The sequence below is a fragment of the Cervus canadensis genome, chromosome 10 (genome assembly GCF_019320065.1).
Source record: "Cervus canadensis isolate Bull #8, Minnesota chromosome 10, ASM1932006v1, whole genome shotgun sequence".
In the NCBI taxonomy this organism is placed as follows: Eukaryota; Metazoa; Chordata; class Mammalia; order Artiodactyla; family Cervidae; genus Cervus; species Cervus canadensis.
Window position 1 is genome coordinate 8,917,675 of NC_057395.1, and position 21,941 is coordinate 8,939,615.

General features: G+C 42.7%; 2 protein-coding genes, 1 non-coding gene and 1 pseudogene across 14 annotated transcripts in view; 2 read left to right on the plus strand and 2 right to left on the minus strand.

Annotated features, from left to right (window-relative positions):
- The window catches only part of LOC122447860 (ankyrin repeat domain-containing protein 26-like), a 578,892-nt gene that overhangs the window by 192,853 nt on the left and 364,098 nt on the right, over positions 1 to 21,941 (minus strand). The window lies entirely within an intron of this gene.
- LOC122447871 overlaps positions 1 to 21,941 on the plus strand; it is a 318,875-nt pseudogene that overhangs the window by 173,352 nt on the left and 123,582 nt on the right.
- LOC122447862 (ankyrin repeat domain-containing protein 26-like) overlaps positions 1 to 21,941 on the plus strand; it is a 378,001-nt gene that overhangs the window by 93,710 nt on the left and 262,350 nt on the right. The window lies entirely within an intron of this gene.
- Positions 3,753 to 3,859, minus strand: LOC122448988. The gene has a single exon (XR_006271809.1). It is a non-coding gene; the product is annotated as a U6 spliceosomal RNA (small nuclear RNA).

The following is a 21,941-nucleotide window of genomic DNA, read 5'->3' on the forward strand; positions in this document are numbered from 1 at the left end:
AGGTTTTGCCAAGATCTCACAGCTGCCAATTGACAGAACCTGGATGCTGACTTCATACACTGCTGGATCACCAGGCAGTGGCTGTCAGCAATGAAGACATCAAGCCCTTCCTATCTCCTTCCATAGCTGCCACCTTCAAACAGGGCATCGTTACTTTATGTTACCTCAGGTATGGCTGCCATAAAGGTACTCTGCCCTGCTACTTAAGTTTAGTCGCTCAGTCATGTCCGACTCTTTGTAACCCCATGGACTGTAGCCCGCCTCGCTCCTCCAGCCACGGGATTTTTCCAGGCAAGAGTACTGGAGTGGATTGCCATTTCCTTCTCCAGGGGATCTTCCCGACCCAGGGATTGAACCTTTCTCTAATACATTGTAGGCAGACGGGAGGGGGGTTCTAGGTGGGCGGCCGGAACCCACAGATGCGGTGTGCACCAACGTCAACAAGTCATGTGGGAAACGAGATCACAGTTACTGGGAACTGTATCGAGACAAAACTGGAGGACCAGGTTCACACAGGAAAAAGCAAGTGTCATCTTCTTCCTTCAAGTGACGGGGATCTACTAAACAAGTAAAGGCATTACATCATCACAAAAATATTTTATTTGGTGCCATGCTTTTATTCAAATGAAAGGGAAAAGACTGCCCTGCACGAGGAAGTAGCAAGTTCAATTTGGTTCAGTCGCTCAGTCATGTCCGACTCTTTGTGACCCCATGGACGGCAGTACGCCAGGCCTCCCTGCTCATTGCCAACTCCCAAAGTTTACTCAGACTAATGTCCATTGAGTCAGTGATGCCATCCGAACATCTCATCCTCTGTCGTCCCCTTCTCCTCCTGCTTTCAATCTTCCCCAGCATCAGGCTCTTTTCTAATGAGTCAGTTCTTTGCATCAGGTGGCCAAAATTTCAGCTTCAGCATCAGTCCTTCCAATGAATATTCAGGACTGATTTCCTTTAGGATGGACTGGTTGGATCTCCTTGCAGTCCAAGGGACTCGCAAGAGTCTTCTCCGACAACACAGTTCAAAAGCGTCAATTCTTTGGCACTCGGCTGTCTTTATAGTCCAACTTTCACATCCATACTTGACTACCGGAAAAATCATAGCTTTGACTCGATGGACTTTTGTTGGCAAAGTAATGTCTCTGCTTTTTAATATGCTGCCTAGATTGGTCATAACTTTTCTTCCAAAGAGCAAGTGTCTTTTAATTCCATGGCTGCAGTCACCATCTGCAGTGATTCTGGAGCCCAAGAAAATACAGTCTGTCATTGTTTCCACTGTTTCCCCATCTATTTCCCATGAAGGGATGGGACCGGATGCCATGATCTTAGTTTTCTGAATGTTGAGTCTTAAGCCAACCTTTTCACTCTCCTCTTTCACTTTCATCAAGAGGCTCTTTAGTTCTTCAATTTCTGCCATAAGCGTGGTGTCATTTGCATATCTGAGGTTATTGATATTTCTCCCAGCAATCTTGATTCCAGCTTGTGCTTCATCCAGCCCAGCGTTTCTCATGATGTACTCTGCACATAAGTGAAATAAGCAGGGTGACAATACATAGCCTTGATGTACTCCTTTCCCTGTTTGGATATTTGGCCTTGGAGTAGAGAATGAAGCAGGGCAAAGGCTAATAGAGTTCTGCCAAGAGATCACACTGGTCATAGCAAACACCCTCTTCCAACAACACAAGAGAAGACTCTACACACGGACATCACCAGATGGTCAATTCCGAAATCAGGTTGACTATATTCTTTGCAGCCAAAGATGGAGAAGTTCTATACAGTCAGCAGAAACAAGACCGGGAGCTGACTGTGGCACAGACCATGAACTCCTTATAGCCAAATTCAGACTTACATTGAAGGAAGTACCAAAATATGACAGTATCGTACAGGAGGGCATTAAAGAGAAAAACAAAAACCAAAAACCTATAAGCAAATCTCCAGACTGGACAGTAAGCACACTAGACACTGTGCATCACCCAAAGTGTCCATGAAACTGCAATTAAAAAGCTAATTTGGCTTTAAAAACAGCCAAACGGAAATGGTAACAGTCATTCTAAAACAAACTGCACAGCCAGGAGGAATGAAAAGATTAACAAGTATATTTTAGAAAGATTACTCTGGCAGCAACATAAAAAAGGACATCAGGGTATCCAAACGAGAAAAGAATATTTCAAGATTATGGGTGAGACAGTGAGTTATGGTGATAAGATATGAAAACTGATAAGCAGGCAGAAAATACTGAACTTCCTGAGTGACTGGAGCTGGTAATTTCAAGGAAGTTTGGAGTCCAGGATCTTTCCTACTGTGGCTGAAATTCAGTGATGCTGTCTACTAGGATGGGGAGGACGGATGAAGGGATAGCTTATAAAGAGTCAGGGATGAGGGAAGCGTCAGGGATAATGCCTTCAGTTTGGGGTATAATAAATTATTTTGACGCATGCAAGGGACTCAGAAGAAAGGATTTGGGTACAAACATTTGAATTAGAAAGAGATAAACTTATTCAGGAAAAACATATACTTTAATTATTTGTAAAAGATACTAACTTGGTATAATTAATGCAAACCTAGGCAGAATTCTGAACTTTTGAAAATAAAACAATACCAGGGGAAGAAAACTATGAGATTAAAATGGTCAATTATATATTTCAACATGTTTCAAAGATATAAAAATATACTTTTAAAAATATATGCAAATACTCGTTTCTGTCATATTACCATAATAAGCATTTTTAAGTTTAATGAAAAGGTTTAATTGTAAAACACCCATTCAAGATGCTACAAGAAGACTCTGTTTTAAAATTGATCTTAAAAGACAAGTTTTAATTTGTAGAAGAGAAATGCTTATGTGAGGATGGAATTCTGAGGCATTTTAAAGTACTACTATGACGTAAGAGAGAAACAGAAAACCCTACTTGAAAAGATCTCATTCAAAATTGATGGAGAAATCAAAAGGTTTACAGATGAAACAAAAGTTAAGAGGATTTAACACCACCAAACCAGCCTTACAACAAATACTAAAGGGACTTACAGCCAGTAAACACAAGAGAAAGGAAAGATCTACAAAAACAAACCCGAAACAATTAAGAAAATGTCAACAGGAACATATATATCGATTATTACTTTAAATGTAAATGGATTCAATGCACCAACCAAAAGATACAGAATAACTGAATGAATACAAAAACAAGAGCCATATATATACTGCCCACAAGAGACCCGCTTCAGACCTAGAGACAAATACAGACTGCAAGTAAATGAGTGGAAAAAGATATTCCATTTGAATGGTAACCAAAAGAAAGCCAGTGTGGCAATCCTTATTTCACACAAAACAGACTTTAAAATGAAGAATATCATAAGAGACGAAGAAGGACACTGATAACGATCAAAGGGTCAATCCAAGAAGAAGACATAACAATTGGAAATATTTATGCCCCCAGCATAGAAAAACCACAATACACAAGGCAAGCAGTAACATGCATAAGAGGGGAATTCAAAAGCAACACAGTCATAGTGGGGGACTTTAACACACCACTTACACCAATGGACACATCATCAAGACAGAGAATCAATCAGGAAACACAAAACTTCAATGAAACATTAGACCCAATGGACCTAGTTGATATCTTCAGGACTATCCATCCAAATGCAGAAGAATACACTTTGTTCTCAACTGCACATGGCACACTCTCCAGGACAGACCACATCTTGGGCCACAGACCAAGCCTCAGGCAATTTTATTTATTTATTTATTTTTCTTTTTTAATATGGAACGCTTCACGAATTTGCGTGTCATCCTTGCGCAGGGGCCATGCTAATCTTCTCTGTATCGTTCCAATTTTAGTATATGTGCTGCCGAAGCGAGCACAGGCAATTTTAAAAAATTGAAAATGTGTATCACGTATCTTCTCTGACCACAACACTATGAGACTAGATATCAACTACAGGGGAAAAATGGCAAAAAACACAAATTCATGGAGATTAAACAATTCATTACTGCATAATGAAAAGGTTATTGAAGAAATAAGCAGGGAAATCAAAAGTTTCCTAGAAACAGATGACAACAAAAACACGACCACCCAAAACCTACGGGATTCAGTAAAAGCACTTCCAAGAGAGAAGTTGATAGCAGCACAATCCTACCTCAAGGACAAGAAAAGCACTGAACAGGCAACACTCTACATTTAAAGCAGCTGGAAAAAGAACCAAACCCCCTAAAGTCAGCAGAAGGAAAGAAATCATACAGATCAGAGCAGAAATAAATGAAAAAGAAAATGAAGGCAACAATAGCAAAGATTAATCAGACTAAATACTGGTTCTTTGAGAAGATAAGCAAAATGGACAAACCACTAGCCAGACTCATCAAGAACAGAAGGGAGAAAAATCAAATTGACAAGACTAGAAATGGAAAAGGAGAGGTTACAACAGACAGCACAGAAATGAAAAGGATCATAAGAGAACGTTATGAGCAACAATACGCTCATGAAAGGGACAACTGAGAGGAAATGGACAGATTCTTAGAAAAGTTCAACCTCCTAAAACTGAATCAGGGAGAAAGAAAAATGACAAACAAGCCAATTACAAACACTGAAATAGAAAGTGTTATCCAAAATCTCCCAAAAACAAAAGCCCAGGGCCAGATGGCTTCACAGGGGAATTTTGTCAAACATTTAGAGAAGAGCTAATGCCTACTTTTCTGAAACTCTTCCAAAAAATTGCAGAGGAAGGATCACTTCCAAACTCATTCTATGAGGCCAGAATCACCTTGATACCAAAACCAGGCAGAGACAACACAAAAAAGAAAATTACAGGCCAATATCACTGACAAACACAGATGCAAAAATCCTCAACAAAATACTAGCAAACACAATTCAACAACACATTCAATAGCTCATACACCATGATCAATTCGGGTTTATGCCAGGGATGCAAGGATTCTTCAATATGCACAAACCAATTTCAATGTGATGCACCATCTTAACAAACTAAAAAATAAGAACCATGTGATCATCTCAATAGAGGCAGAAAAAGCCTTTGACACAGTTCAGCACCTGTTTATGACAAAAACGCTTCAAAATATGGACACAGGAGGAACCTATGTCAACATAGTAAAGGCCATATAGGATAAACCCACAGAAAACATTATTCTTGATGAGGAAAAATGAAAAGCATTCCCTCTAAGATCAGGAACAAGACAACATTGTCCATTCTCACTACGATTATTCAGCATGGGTTTGGAAGTCCTAGCTATGGCAATCAGAAGAGAAAGAAATAAAAGGAATCCAGATCTGAAAAGAAGCAAAACTCTCACTTTTGCAAATGACATGATACTACACATAGAAAACCCAAAATAAACTATTTTCTAGTAAAAAAAAATATTACTAGAGCTAAACAGTGAATTTAGCAAAGTTGTATGATACAAGGTCAATACACAGAACTCACTTGAATTCCTATACACTAACAATGAAAAATCAGAAAGTGAAATTAAGGAGCCAATCCCATTCGCCACTGCAACGAAAAGAATTAAATATCTAGCAAGAAACCTACCTAAGGAGACAAAAGACCTGTACATGGAAAATTCTAAGACGCGGAGGAAAGAAAAGAAAGACGACATAAACAGGTGGAGAGATATTCCATATTCCTGGGTAGGAAGAATGAATAGTGTGAAAATGACTATACTACCAAATGCAATCTACAGATTCAGTGTGATCACTGTCAAAGTACCAATGGCATTTTTCACAGAACTAGAACAATATATGCAATGGAATATTACTCAGCCATAAAGAGGAACACATCTGAGTCAGCTCTAACAAGGCTGACAGCCTATGCTCTGGAGTGAAGCAAGTCAGAAAGAGAAATATAAATGTCATGTACTATTCGCACACATATGGAATCTACAAAGATTCTGAATCTACAAAGGTACTGATCAATTTATTTGCAGGGCAGCAATGGAGAAACAGACATAGAGAACAGACTTACGGACATGGAGGAGGGGAGGAGGGACAGGGTGAGATGGATGGAAAGAGTAACATGGAAACTTACAATTTCATGTGTAAAATAGAGAGCCAGTGGGAATTTGCTGTATGACCAGGGGAGCTCAGAGAGGGACTCTGAGACAATGTAGAAGGGTGGGATGGGGAGGGAGAGGGGAGGGGGTTTGGGACGGAGGGGACATGGGTGTACCCATGGCTGATTCTTGGTGATGTTTGACAGAAAACAACAAAATTCTGGAAAGTGATTATCCTTCAATTAAAGAATAAACACATTTTCTAAAAACCACATTTGAAAATTTCGTCGTTTTCTTCTTTTTTCCCTGTAAACAGCACACTAACGGCTCGAATTTTCCATCTATGCCTTCTGAGATGGCAGATAAAGATTGAAGGAACAACCTAGATATAAAAAAGTACTAAAGCTATGATTATCCAAGTTGGAGATTTCAAAGTTTTCAAATACATCTATGATTATCAAGCAGGATTCAATATTCACATCAGGAAAGAACAAATGAGCTGAAAAAATCAAGTAACCACAATGACTGAGGTTTAGATATGGAAGAATTCGCATTTTTGTTTAACATGTGTAACAAAGGACTGACATGCTAATTTAACGCCTATAAATACTGAAGCTAATAAAGTTTCTAAAACATAAACTTCTTAAAAATAAAAGTTAGCTTAAAAATAACTTCTTAGAAAAAACATCTTAAAATTTTATTGTTTAATAAAATTCTTAAAATGGAATATACATGTTACTAGAGATATTTTACAAAGTAAAAAAATTATCTTTTCTGAGACAATTTTACAAACTGTTGGCAATTCTTCTTTCCTTATGATTTTATAACATGTAGTCTACATAAGAAAAAAATCATGAACTGTGATTTCATTCATTTAATATGTGTAATTGCCCATTACTTGCAGATATTAGGAAAAGATAAATCAGAATCTCTCCGGAGATGGAGTGGGAGGGGGGAAGTCTACACTTTTTTCGTTAAGACTGTTGCAGTTTAAAATTTTCTTATGTCATGAAGAGAGTTTAAGAATCTCACTTATATAATTATAAATTAGAAGTTTAGTAAAAGAGAAGATAAAATGCTTACTTATTTCCTCTTTATTTTTCAAAAAGATCCAAAACCTCCACCAAGACTATACCAAACAGTAAGATAAATTAGTTAAGTACATTAAGTATGTATCAAACAGTAAGTTAGTAACCACAAGAAACGGAAGGGCCACAAACTCTTCATTCATAATACACCTGAAACTAACACAGTATTGTAAATGACTACACTTCAATTAAAGAAAAAAAAAACAAAAACCACCACCAACCTCGAAAACAACAACCAAAAAACCTAAGGATCAAATTTTCTTTCAGTTCTTCATATAACTCAGCTATATGTCATTCAGAAGAGTCGAAGTATTGAGTTTTCACGACCTCACTCTCTCCTAAGTTGAATTTGAAATAATTCATCTCATATTTATAATATAGAGTACCTCATCTGACTTACCCTCACCATTTCTGTTGTGTTTGTAAAATAATCTGTTTCATCTTGACCTTCATTCCATCTCATATTCATTTTATCCTTCTTAAATGAATTCTTCCCCTTCATCGCCCTCCCCATCTTCAGATTCATCTAGCTCTTTTTCCTAATTGCTTTGTAATTCTTTTCTTTCTAAATGGCAGACTTAGTATGCCAACATTTATAAATCTGAATCAAGCAGATATATTGCTCTTATTATCACATCATTTTGTATCGTGACTTTGAAGCCTTCCCTTTCCACGGTGGAATCCTTTTGCTCATCATAAGGATCAAGGGAATGGTGTGTGGGAAAGTACAGGGGAAAACGAGAGTTAAAAGCAACACAACTTACCTGTGCAAGACCAAGGCCTGCTAGAGTCTTGAGTGGTTTTGGAAAAGGATCAGGCCTTGGAAAGGCAGGATGAGGGAAGCCCTGGACTCCAGGTGATGGTTTGGGAAAGGTTTCAAGCACGTCTTAAATTTCACTATCAGAATTATTGTTCTCAGAGGAGGTGGGACTGTTCCGTCTCACAATACCACATTCTGCTTCTAATACAGTAAAAACAGGGGAGAGTACATGAGAACCTGTGTAATTGCAAATCAGTGAATAACACCAGGAGGACAGTCTTCAAATAACTTACCGTTTCTCTTGGATTGCTGAAAAGCCTTCAGTAGCTTTGCTAAGTTTGGTTTCGGGACATGCTGGAGAAGAAAATAAGAGCTTGAAGCATAACAAGTATCAACTTGAATAAAAGAATTATAATCCCCCACCCCCCATTACTATATGATCTAACACAAAGAGCACAGGCTCTGGAGTCATTCAGATGTGGATTCAGATCCCAGTTCGGCCACTGACTAACCTGCAGGCACACTGAAACCATAATCACAGAAAGCTAGCCAATCTGATCACAGGACCATTGTTTAACTCAATGAAACTGAGCCATGCCGTGTGGGGCCACCCAAGACGGATGGGTCATGGTGGAGACGTCTGACAGTATGTGGTCCACTGGAGAAGGAAATGGCAAGCCACTTCAGTATTCTCGCCTTGAGAACCCCACGAACAGTATGAAAAGGCAAAATGATAGGATACTGGAAGAGGCTAGGTCTTTCTCTGTGGTCTCGACAGGGGTTTCAGCCATCCTTTCGTCTTGGGAGATGCAAGAGGAACGTTCATTCACGTCACCGCAGGGATGCCCATCCTCATTTCGAGTCAGGGCGTCGCGGTGTCCATTCCACTTGAGGCCGCAAACTCAGGGTCCCTCTCACATGCCTAGAGCTGAGAGAAGCCTCCTCTTGAGGTGCTTGTGGTAAGGTGGTATTCCTCTGGAGTCGAAGCCAGGGACTCACCTCTCATCTCGAGTTGACTTTTGGTCCACGGAGCTCTTTCTTGTTGCCACAGTGACCTCAGGATCCCTCTAGCCTTGAAACAGTGTTCTTGGGGTTTCTCTGGAGTGCCATCAAGGAAATCAAGGCTAATTTCATGTGTGATATGCAACACGGAATTGCTCTGCAAGCAGTGCAGTGGAATCGGGCGTCATCTCGCGGCGAGGGGGAAGTCTCATGGTTTTTCTCGAGTTGCGGCGGGAACCTGGGGTATATTCTCGAGTTACGACGGGGATGGCCCTTCCACCCACGTGTTTGTTCAGCGACGTCAGGACTCCTGCCTAGTTGCGAGGGACAACTCGGGATTCTCCTCGAGGCTTGGCAGGGCAATTGGGACGCCTCTCCAGCTGAGGCGGGAGACCAAGGGTCCCTTTCCACGTGCCACAGGAATCCTGGGACTCCTATCAAGTTTCAGGAGGAGTCAGGCATCGTCTCCTTTGGAGGCACTGATCTCCGCGTACCTCTGGAGTTTTCAAAGGATGTGAGGCCTCCGGTCGCGATGAGGTGGGGAACTAGGTCTTTCTCTGTGGTCCCACATGGGATTCAGACATCTTATCGTCTTGGGACGGCTGCAAGACGAGACTGCATTCAAGTCACTGCAGGGATATCCGGCCTTATTTCGAGTCAGGGCATCGCGGTGTCCATTCCACTCGAGGCCGCAAACTCAGGGTCCCTCTCACATACCTAGAGCTGAGAGAAGCCTCCTCTTGAGGTGCTTTTGGTAAGGTGGTATTCCTCTGGAGTCGAAGCCAGGGACTAACCTCTCATCTCGAGTTGATTTTTGGTCCACGGAACTCTTTCGTGTTGCTACAGTGACCTCAGGTTCCCTCTAGCCTTGAAACAGTGTTCTTGGGGTTTCTCTAGAGTGCCATCAAGGAAATCAAGGCTCCTTTCATGTGTGATGTGCAACACGGAATTGCCTCCCTCATGCAGTGACAGCGGGATCGCGCCTCTATGTTGGGCGGTGAGGGGAAGTCTCATGGTTTTTTTTCCTCGAGTTGCGGCGGGAACCTGGGGTATATTCTCGAGTTACGACTGGGATGGCCCTTCCACACACTGTTTGTTCAGCGACGGCAGGACTCCTGCCTAGTTGCGAGGGAGAACTCGGGATTCTCCTCGAGGCTTGGCAGGGCAATTGGGACGCCTCTCCAGCTGAGGCGGGAGACCAAGGGTCCCTTTCCACGTGCCACAGGAATCCTGGGACTCCTATCAAGTTTCACGAAGAGTCAGGCATCGTCTCCTTTGGAGGCACTGATCTCCTTGTAACTCTGGAGTTTTCAAAGGATGTGAGGCCTTCGGTCGCGATGAGGTGGGGAACTAGGTCTTTCTCTGTGGTCTCCACAGGGGATTCAGACATCCTTTCGTTTGGGAGATGCAAGACGAGCCTGCATTCAAGTCACTGCAGGGATACCGGCCTTATTCAAGAGTCAGGGATCGCGGTGTCCATGTCCACTCTGAGGCCCATACTATTCAGGTCCCTCTCACATACTAGAGCTTGAGTAGGTAACAGCCAGCGAAGGCCAGGGGTCTCCAAATGGGGAAAGAGGCTGTAGAGTGCCCAGAGTTTTTTATCTCTAATAAGCGGAAACCCCCTCCCTACAGACGCCTTTGATCTGGACAGGTCCTGTGGAACAGGAAAAACCACAATATACTGAGGAAGAATTAGAAAGATATGAGAAAAGAGGAGCAAAGATTACTGATAAAGGATGGTTACAGTCCGAGGATGGACGATTAATAACTCCTGAAAATGCTCAGTGGAAAATTCTTAAGGGTTTACATCAGAGGTTTCATTTGGGTGTAGAAAGTACTTACCAGATGGCTTCTCGTTTGTTTGAAGGTAAAAATATAATGAAAACTTTAAAGAACATTATCAAACGGTGTGAGGTATGTCAGAAAAATAACCCAAAGACTGAAAAGATAGCAAAATCTGGATTACAACGAAAGGGAAAGTATCCTGGAGAAGACTGGGAAATTGATTTTACTCATATGCCAAAAGCTAATGGATATTCTTGCTTACAAGTTTGGGTGGATACTTTTACTGGATGGATTGAGGCGTTCCCTGTCGTAGTGAACAAGCTAAGGAGGTTATAAAGATTTTAATCCATGAAATTATCCCCAGGTTTGGGCTGCCACGGAGCCTTCAGAGTGACAATGGCTCCGCCTTTAAAGCTGCTGTAACTCAGGGGGTGTCTAAAGCTCTAGGAATAGAATATCACTTACACTGTTCCTGGAGACCCCAGTCCTCAGGAAAGGTTGAAAAAGCTAATGACATTATCAAAAGACATCTGCGCAAATTAACTCAAGAAACGCAGGACAACTGGATTAAAGTCCTACCCATAGCTTTAATGAGGGCTCGAACTGCCCCAAAAAAGGAGGGCCTGTCCCCCTTTGAATGTATTTATGGAAGGCCTTTCTTACGCACAGACATTGTTATAGATCCTGAGGCCTTAGAGTTAACTAATTATGTAACTCAACTCTCAGCTTTTCAACAGGCATTAACAGAACTCCGGGAGACGACTCCTGACCCAGCCTCTGAATCCAGCAAGCCTCTATTTGAGCCAGGAACCGAGGTCCTCATAAAAACATTGGGATCTGGGGGCTCATCCCTCGAGCCCCTCTGGGAAGGCCCTTACCAGGTTATTCTTTCTTCTCCCACAGCTGTCAAAGTCCCAGGAATTGATTCGTGGGTACATCACACTCGAGTCAAGAGGTGGCACCCTGACCAGAACTAAGTGATGTCATTTTATGTTTTACTTTCTATGCTCTGACTTTGTATGTTTCAGATGGGCCTGATAATCTATGTGAGCCTACTTCTGCTGACTCCAGAAATCCTGAGTCTGCCCTTTGATCCTCAAGACAATGCCTTCCTGTCCTGGGCTCACTCCTATGCTGCATTCCACAATCGGTCTAACTGCTGGGTCTGCGGAGCACTCCCCTCTTCATCAGTGGAAGGCTTCCCTTGGTGGACATCTCCACTTCAAGGAAAGGACTTTCTCCAAGTCTGCGAATACCTTCGACAACAATCACATGTGATGCCTCTTCTTCGTCTGATGACATCTAACAACCCTAGAATGGACTGGTGCAATACTTTGTACCTTAACTATGGACATAATGTGACTTTTAATTTTGATTATACACTGTCTCAGTTTGATCACTATTTTGCTGCACATAAGACAAATAGGTCTAGATCTGATGGTTTTTTACCTGACGTTTATCAAATATGGGATGAGGTTATATGGCTAACTCCTGAAAAGGGACGTCTAATATCTACTGCCCCTATATGCTGGGAACAAACAGAGCCATCCCCCAAAGTTAGCCAGCAACTTAATTACACTGATTGGAAACAATTGGGATTTTTGCCTCAAGAAATATGTAATGTAATCATTCCCGTGTTTTCCAACCCCAGTTCAGGACCTCCCTTTGTCTGGCCAGGCACTAATTGGGACTGGGTATCTCAGTCACGCTGGCTTGCCCCAAACGGGACTTACTGGATATGTGGCTCTTACCTATGGGCTTGGCTTCCCCCTGGCTGGATAGGGGGATGCACCCTGGGTCTAGCCTTTACTCATGGTTTTATATTTTCAGAGCTTCCAGAAAAGCCTGCTAATTTACCCCACCTTAAAACTCGGTGGGCAAGGTCTGTATTTCACTGGTATGATTATTTGGCTGCAGTGTTTGTCCCCTCTTTGGGAACTACAGATGTTATGCTACGAGTAGATGCTTTGACTAATTTTACTCAACAGGCATTACAAGATTCTCAAAAAGCTATTTCAGCTCTTAATGCTGAACAAGCACAAATTAGAAAGGTGGTTTTACAAAACAGATTGGATTTAGATATTCTGACAGCTGCACAAGGAGGAACTTGTGCCATCATTCATACTCAATGCTGCACATATATACCTGATATGAGCACTAATGTTACTCATTTTACTAAACACATGAACAAGATGATTGGGGCCATGGATACTCCTGAAGCCTCAATTGCCTCACTTTGGGAGACGTTAACTAGTTCCCCATGGTGGAAAACTATCTTAATTACAATAATTCTGATTGTTTTGTTTTTGCTGTTCGCATCCTGCATCTGTAACTGTGTAACTGGATTTGTTTCTAGTCGCCTGAAAGCTTTTAAGTTACAAATGGTTGCTCAAACTCCTGCTATCACTGCAGCTTCTTCCGACTACTATTTGGGGCCCCTAGATCAGACATCCTCACTATGAGGATTAGGAGAATATGTTGCCTCACCAATTTAGGGACAACGCCCCTTGTCAGCTCGGAAGCAGTTATGGAATGAAAACGACGCCCCTTTTCCCTAGGCAACATAATTCTCCTAAAAGAAAAGGGGGGAATGAGAGGGTAACAGGCAGGAAGGCCAGGGGTCTCCAAATGGAGGAAAGAGGCTGTAAGTGCCAGACATTTTTATCTCTCTTAAGCGGCAGGAAGAAACAAATCAGCGATCTGTTTTTCCTTCTCTATACAAATTTAAAAGGAGGTTTCTCTTAACATTCTGTGTTGCCCTGACACCTGGTCTCACCTAAAGCTAACTACTCTCAAACTTTGAGTTAACCAATACATGCCTTTTTCGTATGGAAATGTTGTCTTAAGCTATGTTAATGAACCCCAGACTCTATCTTCAAGTTGGTTCCGCCAAACGGCCTAACTTACTTACTCAGGTATTGTTCCCCTAATCTATGTAAACGGAACTATTTGTTGGTATTCTGCCCTTCTACAAGATTCAAGTCAATCGTTTTATGGCCTGGAATGAATTATCTGATGCCATTCTAAATTTTGTGACATTCCTTTCATTTCATTAACAGACTGTGAGTGACTATATAACATACAGCTAAAGACTAGGAGGGGGGTACTCTTTTGCCCCCTTCTGATGCCTATGTCAGAAGCTTTCTCTATACTTTAATAAAATTTATTACACAAAAGCTCTGAGCGATCCAGCCTCGTCTCTGGCCCCGGATTGAATTCGTCTCCTCCGGAGGCCAAGAATCCCGCCTCTTATCGTTCAGCAACAACCTTTCAAAAGGATGTCTGAATCCCCCGTGGAGACCACAGAGAGAGACCTAGTTCCACACCTCATCGCGACCGGAGGCCTCACATCCTTTGAAAACTCCAGAGGTACGCGGAGATCAGTGCCTCCAAAGGAGACGATGCCTGACTCCTCGTGAAACTTGATAGGAGTTCCAGGATTCCTGTGGCACGTGGAAAGGGACCCTTGGTCTCCCGCCTCAGCTGGAGAGGCGTCCCAATTGCCCTGCCAAGCCTCGAGGAGAATCCCGAGTTGTCCCTCGCAACTAGGCAGGAGTCCTGACGTCGCTGAACAAACACGTGTGTGGAAGGGCCATCCCCGTCGTAACTCGAGAATATACCCCAGGTTCCCCCCGCAACTCGAGAAAAACCATGAGACTTCCCCCTCGCCGCGAGATGAGGCCCGATTCCCCTGCACTGCGTGCAGAGCAATTCCGTGTTGCACATCACACATGAAAGGAGCCTTGATTTCCTTGATGGCACTCCAGAGAAACCCCAAGAACACTGTTTCAAGCTAGAGGGATCCTGAGGTCACTGTAGCAACACGAAAGAGCTCCGTGGACCAAAAATCAACTCGAGATGAGAGGTTAGTCCCTGGCTTCGACTCCAGAGGAATACCACCTTACCACAAGCACCTCAAGAGGAGGCTTCTCTCAGCTCTAGGTATGTGAGAGGGACCCTGAGTTTGCGGCCTCAAGTGGAATGGACACCGCGATGCCCTGACTCGAAATAAGGCCGGATATCCCTGCAGTGACTTGAATGCAGGCTCGTCTTGCATCTCCCAAGACGAAAGGATGTCTGAATCCCCTGTGGAGACCACAGAGAAAGACCTAGTTCCCCACCTCATCGCGACCGGAGGCCTCACATCCTTTGAAAACTCCAGAGGTACGCGGAGATCAGTGCCTCCAAAGGAGACGATGCCTGACTCCTCGTGAACTTGATAGGAGTCCCAGGATTCCTGTGGCACGTGGAAAGGGACCCTTGGTCTCCCGCCTCAGCTGGAGAGGCGTCCCAATTGCCCTGCCAAGCCTCGAGGAGAATCCCGAGTTGTCCCTCGCAACTAGGCAGGAGTCCTGACGTCGCTGAACAAACACGTGTGTGGAAGGGCCATCCCCGTCGTAACTCGAGAATATACCCCAGGTTCCCGCCGCAACTCGAGAAAAACCATGAGACTTCCCCCTCGCCGCGAGATGAGGCCCGATTCCCCTGCACTGCGTGCAGAGCAATTCCGTGTTGCACATCACACATGAAAGGAGCCTTGATTTCCTTGATGGCACTCCAGAGAAACCCCAAGAACACTGTTTCAAGGCTAGAGGGATCCTGAGGTCACTGTAGCAACACGAAAGAGCTCCGTGGACCAAAAATCAACTCGAGATGAGAGGTTAGTCCCTGGCTTCGACTCCAGAGGAATACCACCTTACCACAAGCACCTCACAGGATTTTGTGAAGTGCACAGGAAAACACGAGAGTTTTTCCCTTATAGAACCATTTATCAAATAAGGAGCCCAAAGAAGAAAAAAACCCAGGTGCTGCAGTCCATCGTCCCAGTCCATGCAGTGGGGGATCATAGACCTGCTGCATTGTTCAGGTACAACATCATATTCCAGAAGTCACAGAATCACAGAAAGAGACGAAAAGAAGACCACAAAGGCCTCTTCCCTGACTCCATAGACCCACTGTCTTTATCTGAGGAGGCAAGACCAGCCTGTGATGACAACACAGCCACGAAACCATCCGTAAATTCCTCGAAGTTGACCTGTGAATTTGAGAAAAGCGGTCAATACTGCTTTCGACAGGCCACATACATAACACACTGGCCTTTGGTGTTTTCTCATATCTTATGTTGCCTTCAGCACTGAGGACATTTTTTCAAATGTTTACTTAAGATTTGAAAAACCTGAAGATATAGAGAGGCAATTAAGCCCTTCACCAAAAAAACACAAACACCAAAAAAAAAAAAAAAGAAAGAAAACAACTCCATAAAAGGAAATTAGATAACATAGTTAGAAAACAGTGCAGAAAAGAGGCGTCTGATGATCACAAACATTAGCACATAAAGAAATATCAATGTCTTCACTACCCACCAAGAAAGAGAACATGCTAGCACCTAGGCTAGTCCTCCACCAAGGTTTCTTTCCTGATTAAATCCCCTGCCCCTACACTGGGGGAAAAAAAAAGCTCTGAACACTCACACGTATGTCTTAAGAGATTCTCTGGAGTATAAGCACCTAAGAATGGGATTGCTGGGTCACAGAATATACCTTTATATCCTCTTGGTAAATTGAAACTTTTGTCACTATACAATGCTGACCCTCTTCAGTTCAGTAATGCTTTTTACCCTCGAGACTAGCTTTCTTATGGAGCTTAAAAGTTTCATATCAACCAGTTTTACACTCTTCAGGGACAACACAAAGCCTGTCTGATAATTTGTGCCTTGCTTATCATTTATTTTAACACCTTACAAGATATTTTTGTTTTTATATAGCCAATGTTCATTTAGAATTATTCAAATATTTGCCACTTTGTTTTTCATTTCTTCCTTCATTTCCGACATTCTGCCTGGGATAGTTTTCCATCTATCTGAAATAGATCTTTGAGACTTACCTTTTGCTTAAGTATGCTGGTGCTAAGCTCTTTTAGTGTGATTTTCACTTTGATTCTTTCTTCAGCAAAAACATAATTTATTAAAAGAATATTGGAAAGGATCCAGATGTACTTAAAGAAAATGGGTAAATAAACTGTGACTCAGTCAGACAATGAAAGACGACAACAGGGGAAACAAAAAACACTGACAGAGACAATAAATGCACACTGACCTACACTCTCTGAATACAGACTGCAGACATGATACTGAGTAAAAGAACCAGAGTATGCACTGAGCATGCGCTGTATATATGTCCACCTGTATGAAGTTCAGAAACAGGCAAACAAATCTCTGCTGTTCTCATCAAGACAGTGGCAACTGTTGGAGCCAGAGGGACCCCAGGGGCACCTGAGGAGGGATGCAGGATGCTGGGGGCCCAGGTGTGCTTGCAATGGATGTTCACTGAGCTGCACACTTTCCAACTCTTTTCTCTGCCTGTGCTTCACCTGACGTCACACAGAAAGAAATCAACGCAGGAGATTCTTGTAGGTCAAAATGTCACCGGTATGTGCTAGAGAAGCAGGCCTGGCGCTGTAGGTCCCACACCTGGCACAGAACTTGAATGAGCACATTTCTATTGTTGCCTCTGAGCACTAAATGTAGCTGTTGGCTGTGGAACGTCTCTGCCTGGGTTATACACTATCAGACTTGAAGGTGGACTACTTATATGTGTGTTTATCTTCTGGCTCCCCAACTAGCATGTGGTCTCACGGCCGACACATTGTAAATACTTAACAAATGTCTATTGGATGTGTTGGTCTCTATATCCTTCAAAACTGAGCAGAATTCACCTTCTCAAGGAGACATTCTTTCACCTTTTTTTTTTTTTTTTTGATTTTTTTATTAGTTGGAGGCCAATCACTTCACAACATTTCAGTGGGTTTTGTCATACATTGATATGAATCAGCCATAGATTTACACTTATTCCCCATCCCGATCCCCCCTCCCACCTCCCTCTCCACCCGATTCCTCTGGGTCTTCCCAGTGTACCAGGCCCGAGCACTTGTCTCATGCATCCCACCTGGGCTGGTGATCTGTTTCACCATAGATAGTGTACATGCTGTTCTTTTGAAACATCCCACCCTCACCTTCTCCCACAGAGTTCAAAAGTCTGTTCTGTATTTCTGTGTCTCTTTTTCTGTTTTGCATATAGGGTTATCGTTACCATCTTTCTAAATTCCATATATATGTGTTAGTATGCTGTAATGTTCTTTATCTTTCTGGCTTACTTCACTCTGTATAAGGGGCTCCAGTTTCATCCATCTCATTAGGACTGGTTCAAATGAATTCTTTTTGACGGCTGAGTAATATTCCATGGTGTATATGTACCACAGCTTCCTTATCCATTCATCTGCTGATGGGCATCTAGGTTGCTTCCATGTCCTGGCTATTATAAACAGTGCTGCGATGAACATTGGGGTGCACGTGTCTCTTTCAGATCTGGTTTCCTCAGTGTGTATGCCCAGAAGTGGGATTGCTGGGTCATATGGCAGTTCTATTTCCAGTTTTTTAAGGAATCTCCACACTGTTTTCCATAGTGGCTGTACTAGTTTGCATTCCCACCAACAGTGTAAGAGGGTTCCTTTTTCTCCACACCCTCTCCAGCATTTATTGCTTGTAGACTTTTGGATAGCAGTCATCCTGACTGGTGTGTAATGGTACCTCATTGTCTTTCACCTTTCTTTAAAAATTTATTTATTTATTTATTTTTGGCTCTGCTGGGGCTTCGTTGCTGCATGCAGGCTTTCTCTATTTGTAGCGAGAGAGGACTACTCTTCCTTGTGCTGTATGGACTGACCATTCTAGTAGCCCTCACTGGAAGGTGGGTGTAAATTTGCTAAACTGCTAGTATGATAATGTCTGAAACTTCTTCTTTTTTATGATGGTGCATCAATTTCATCAGGTGGTTCTATTAATTTATTCTTGTTCAGTCACAAGTCATGTCCAACTTTTGGCAACCCCATGGACTGCAACACACCAGGCTTCCCCTGTCCCTCACCATCTCCCAGAGTTTGCCCAAGTTCATGTCATGTTGGTGATGCCATCCAACCATCTCATTCTCTGTTGTCCCCTTCCCCTCCCTACCCTGAATCTTTCCCAGCATCAGAGTCTTTTCCAATGAGTTGGCTCTTCTCATCAGTGACCAGAGTACTGGACCTTCAGCTTCAGCACCAGTCCTTCCAATGAATATTCCAGGTTGATTGCCTTTAGGATTGACTGGTTTGATCTCCTTTTGACTCAAAAATCTTCCTCAGCACCACAATTCAAAAGCATCAATTCTTTGGCACTCAGTCTTCTTTATGATCCAACTCTCACATCCATACATGACTGCTGCAAAAGCCACTGCTTTGACTATATGGATCTTAACTAATCTCATCTTGAAAAGGCTGCATCCAGACTTATGCCATGTGGATCAATACTAGAAAGAATATTCTTGCAAAGCTTTCATTTCACAGAGATATTGTAATGCTTTCACTTTACATTCCTAGCTTCTAGATGTTGCCTAGCACATAATAAGTGCTCAAAGATACTTGTTGAGGGACTTCCCTGGTAGTCCAGTGGCTAAGACTCCAAGCTCCCAATGCAGGGGACCCAGCTCCACTGCTGGTCAGGGAACTAGATCTCACATGCCACAGCTAAGAGTTCAAATGCCCCAACTAAAGATCCCACATGTCATAGGCAACACTGGTGCAGCTAAATAAATAATATTAAAAAAAAACAACAACAAAAACTTGACTACATGGGAGCAGAATGAAATGGCCATTTTGTTTGATCCAATCTCATGTCTTTTGTGTCTTTGATAATACTTATCAGCTTTCTTTTGAGCCATCAAACAGGAGGCGATTTGGGAATTCTCTGTTGGTTCAGTGGCTAGGACTGTGCACTTTCATAGCCAAGATCCCAGGTTCAATCCCTGGTTGGGGAACTAAGATCCCACAAGCTGTGTAGCATTCACCAAAAAAACCAAAAAAATAAACAAACAAAAAAAAAAAAACAGGAGGGAATCTGATGGCTGAGTGTGCTGCTGTTTTTTTTTTTTTTTCCACATTCCAATAAATTTATTCTGTAAAAACAATACATTTTTTTGTTTTTGATTTTTTTTTTACAGTAAACTTTTCAACTACAAACCTCGAATACGCGAAAGATGTTCCAAGGACAAGCATAACAGGATTGATAAAACCCAAAGTGACTAAATGTGTTCTCACAATATAAGTTGGCATAAAAATAAATAAAATTTTCTATTATCACAATTGCAACAATAATGTACACATAATAATGGTTTGTGGATGAGTATTAACTATTCTAATTCTAGTTCCAAAAGAAAACAACAGATCGTTTAAAAGTCTATATTTAAAAGTCAATGCTTTGTCTTACTTCCCATAGGGCTACTGCTGAGTCCAGCTTTAAAATGTAAAGTATCCAGATGGCTGAGTGTGCTGCTGTTTTATCTGATAACATTTGACTGTGTTTCTGTGTCCTCTCTCATCACAGCTCACAAAAGGAGGATGGGCCAGGGGGAAAAAAAAATCAAGGAAACCAGGTAACCTGTGTATCCTGTTTTAACCAGTGTAGATTTTCACAAATGTGCCTTTTGCTCACCTAGCCCTCGAATACAATTCCAGGTGATATCAAGAGGGGCTAGGACATGAGCGATCAAAATCACAGCCCGTTTCTTTTTTTTTTTTCCTGGCGACACCACAAATGGTATGTGGCATCTTAGTTCACCAGCCAAGGATGGAACAAACTCCCCCTGCAGTGGAAGCATGGAGTCTTAACCACTGGACCACGAGGGGAGTCCCCACACCTGAGTCTGAAGTCCATAAAGAAAACTCAATAGAGGGGAAAGTGACCGAGCTGCGTGGGGCGGGTGTGTGAGGCAGAGCCCTCCTCGCCCCAGGAGCAGCTCTGCTGACAGCACTGGCCACACGGGCTCTGGGGGAAGTAACAGGAGTCAGATTCACCTCGAAGCTCCCCCAGGGCCAGCAGGGAGGGGTTTAAGGTTGTTCTTCATTTGTTTCTGCCCAAGAACCAACTCAGGAATCTTTCCAGGTTAGATTTATTTTCTCATTCAACATGAGACCAGTTTTATTGAGTTATGTCTGTGGCGGGGGCGGGGAGGGGGGCAGAACACTCTTCCTTCAACGGTAAGATGACCAACACAATTATAGGCACTGCTTTTTTTTTTTTTTTGCAGACTGTGGAATCTTAATTTCCAAACCAGGGTTGAACCCGGGCCCCTGGCAGTGAAAGCCAGATCCCTAATGACTGGCCCACCAGGGGATTCCCAGGCACTGTTTTAAAATGAACACGTGTACCTCCCTGGTGGTCCAGTGGTTAAGAATCCGCTGCCAATGGAAGGGACGTGGGGCTTGATCCCTGGTCTGGGCAGATCCCTCAGGCTGCGGAGCAACTAACCCCAAGCACCACAACTGCTGAGCCTGCACTCTTGAGCTGGGGCTCTGCAACAGGAGAAGCCACTGCCATGAGAAACGAAGAACTTTCTCTAATTTTAACACTGTCTCCAAAAGTAAATCAGAAGTCAATTAAAACGGACTCAAATGCATTCCTTTTTAGAGCTGAGTAACACACAGCTCTTTATCCACTCCGCTGTTGACCGTCATCTAGGTTACTTCCATGTCCTAGCTATTGTAAATAGTGCTGCAATGAACACTGAGGTACATGTGTCTTTTTGGAATTTGCTGTATGATGCAGGGAACCCAGAGCTGGTACTTTGTGACAACCTAGAGGGCTGGAACGGGGAGGGAGGTGGGAGGGAGGGGACATATGCATTCCTATGGCCAATTCAAGTCAATGTATGGCAGAAACCATCACAATATTGTAAAGATATTATCTTCTAAATAAAAATAAAAATGTAATATATAAAAGTTCATTCATTTCCAAGGCGAAAACTCAGGCAAACCTTATTTCTCCATGAGGAAGGACTTTTGAATCTGTGTTTAAAGTTACTTATAGTAAGTTTTATGCCACTACTAACAATTGTAACACATCAAAATATGGATGGTAGCCATAACAGCAGTATCTAAATCTTTGGGTCTATATATAGTGGTAAAAAGTGAACATACAAAAAAGCTATCAATCAACACCACTAAATATTAATGACAAGTCTGGCTCTTTGGGTGCTGCTTAAACAGCGGGTATTAGGGCTCGTCTGAGTCTGTAAAGGGCGTCCCTGGTGGCACAAATGGTAAAGAATCCACCTGCAATGCACCTGACGTGAGTTTGATCCCAGGGTCTGGAAGATGCCCTGGAGAAGGGAATGGCTCCCCACTCCAGTATTCCTGCCTGGAGAATTCCATGGACAGAGGAGATTGGTGGGCTACAGTCCATGGGGTTGCAAACAGTTGAACACGATTGAGTAAC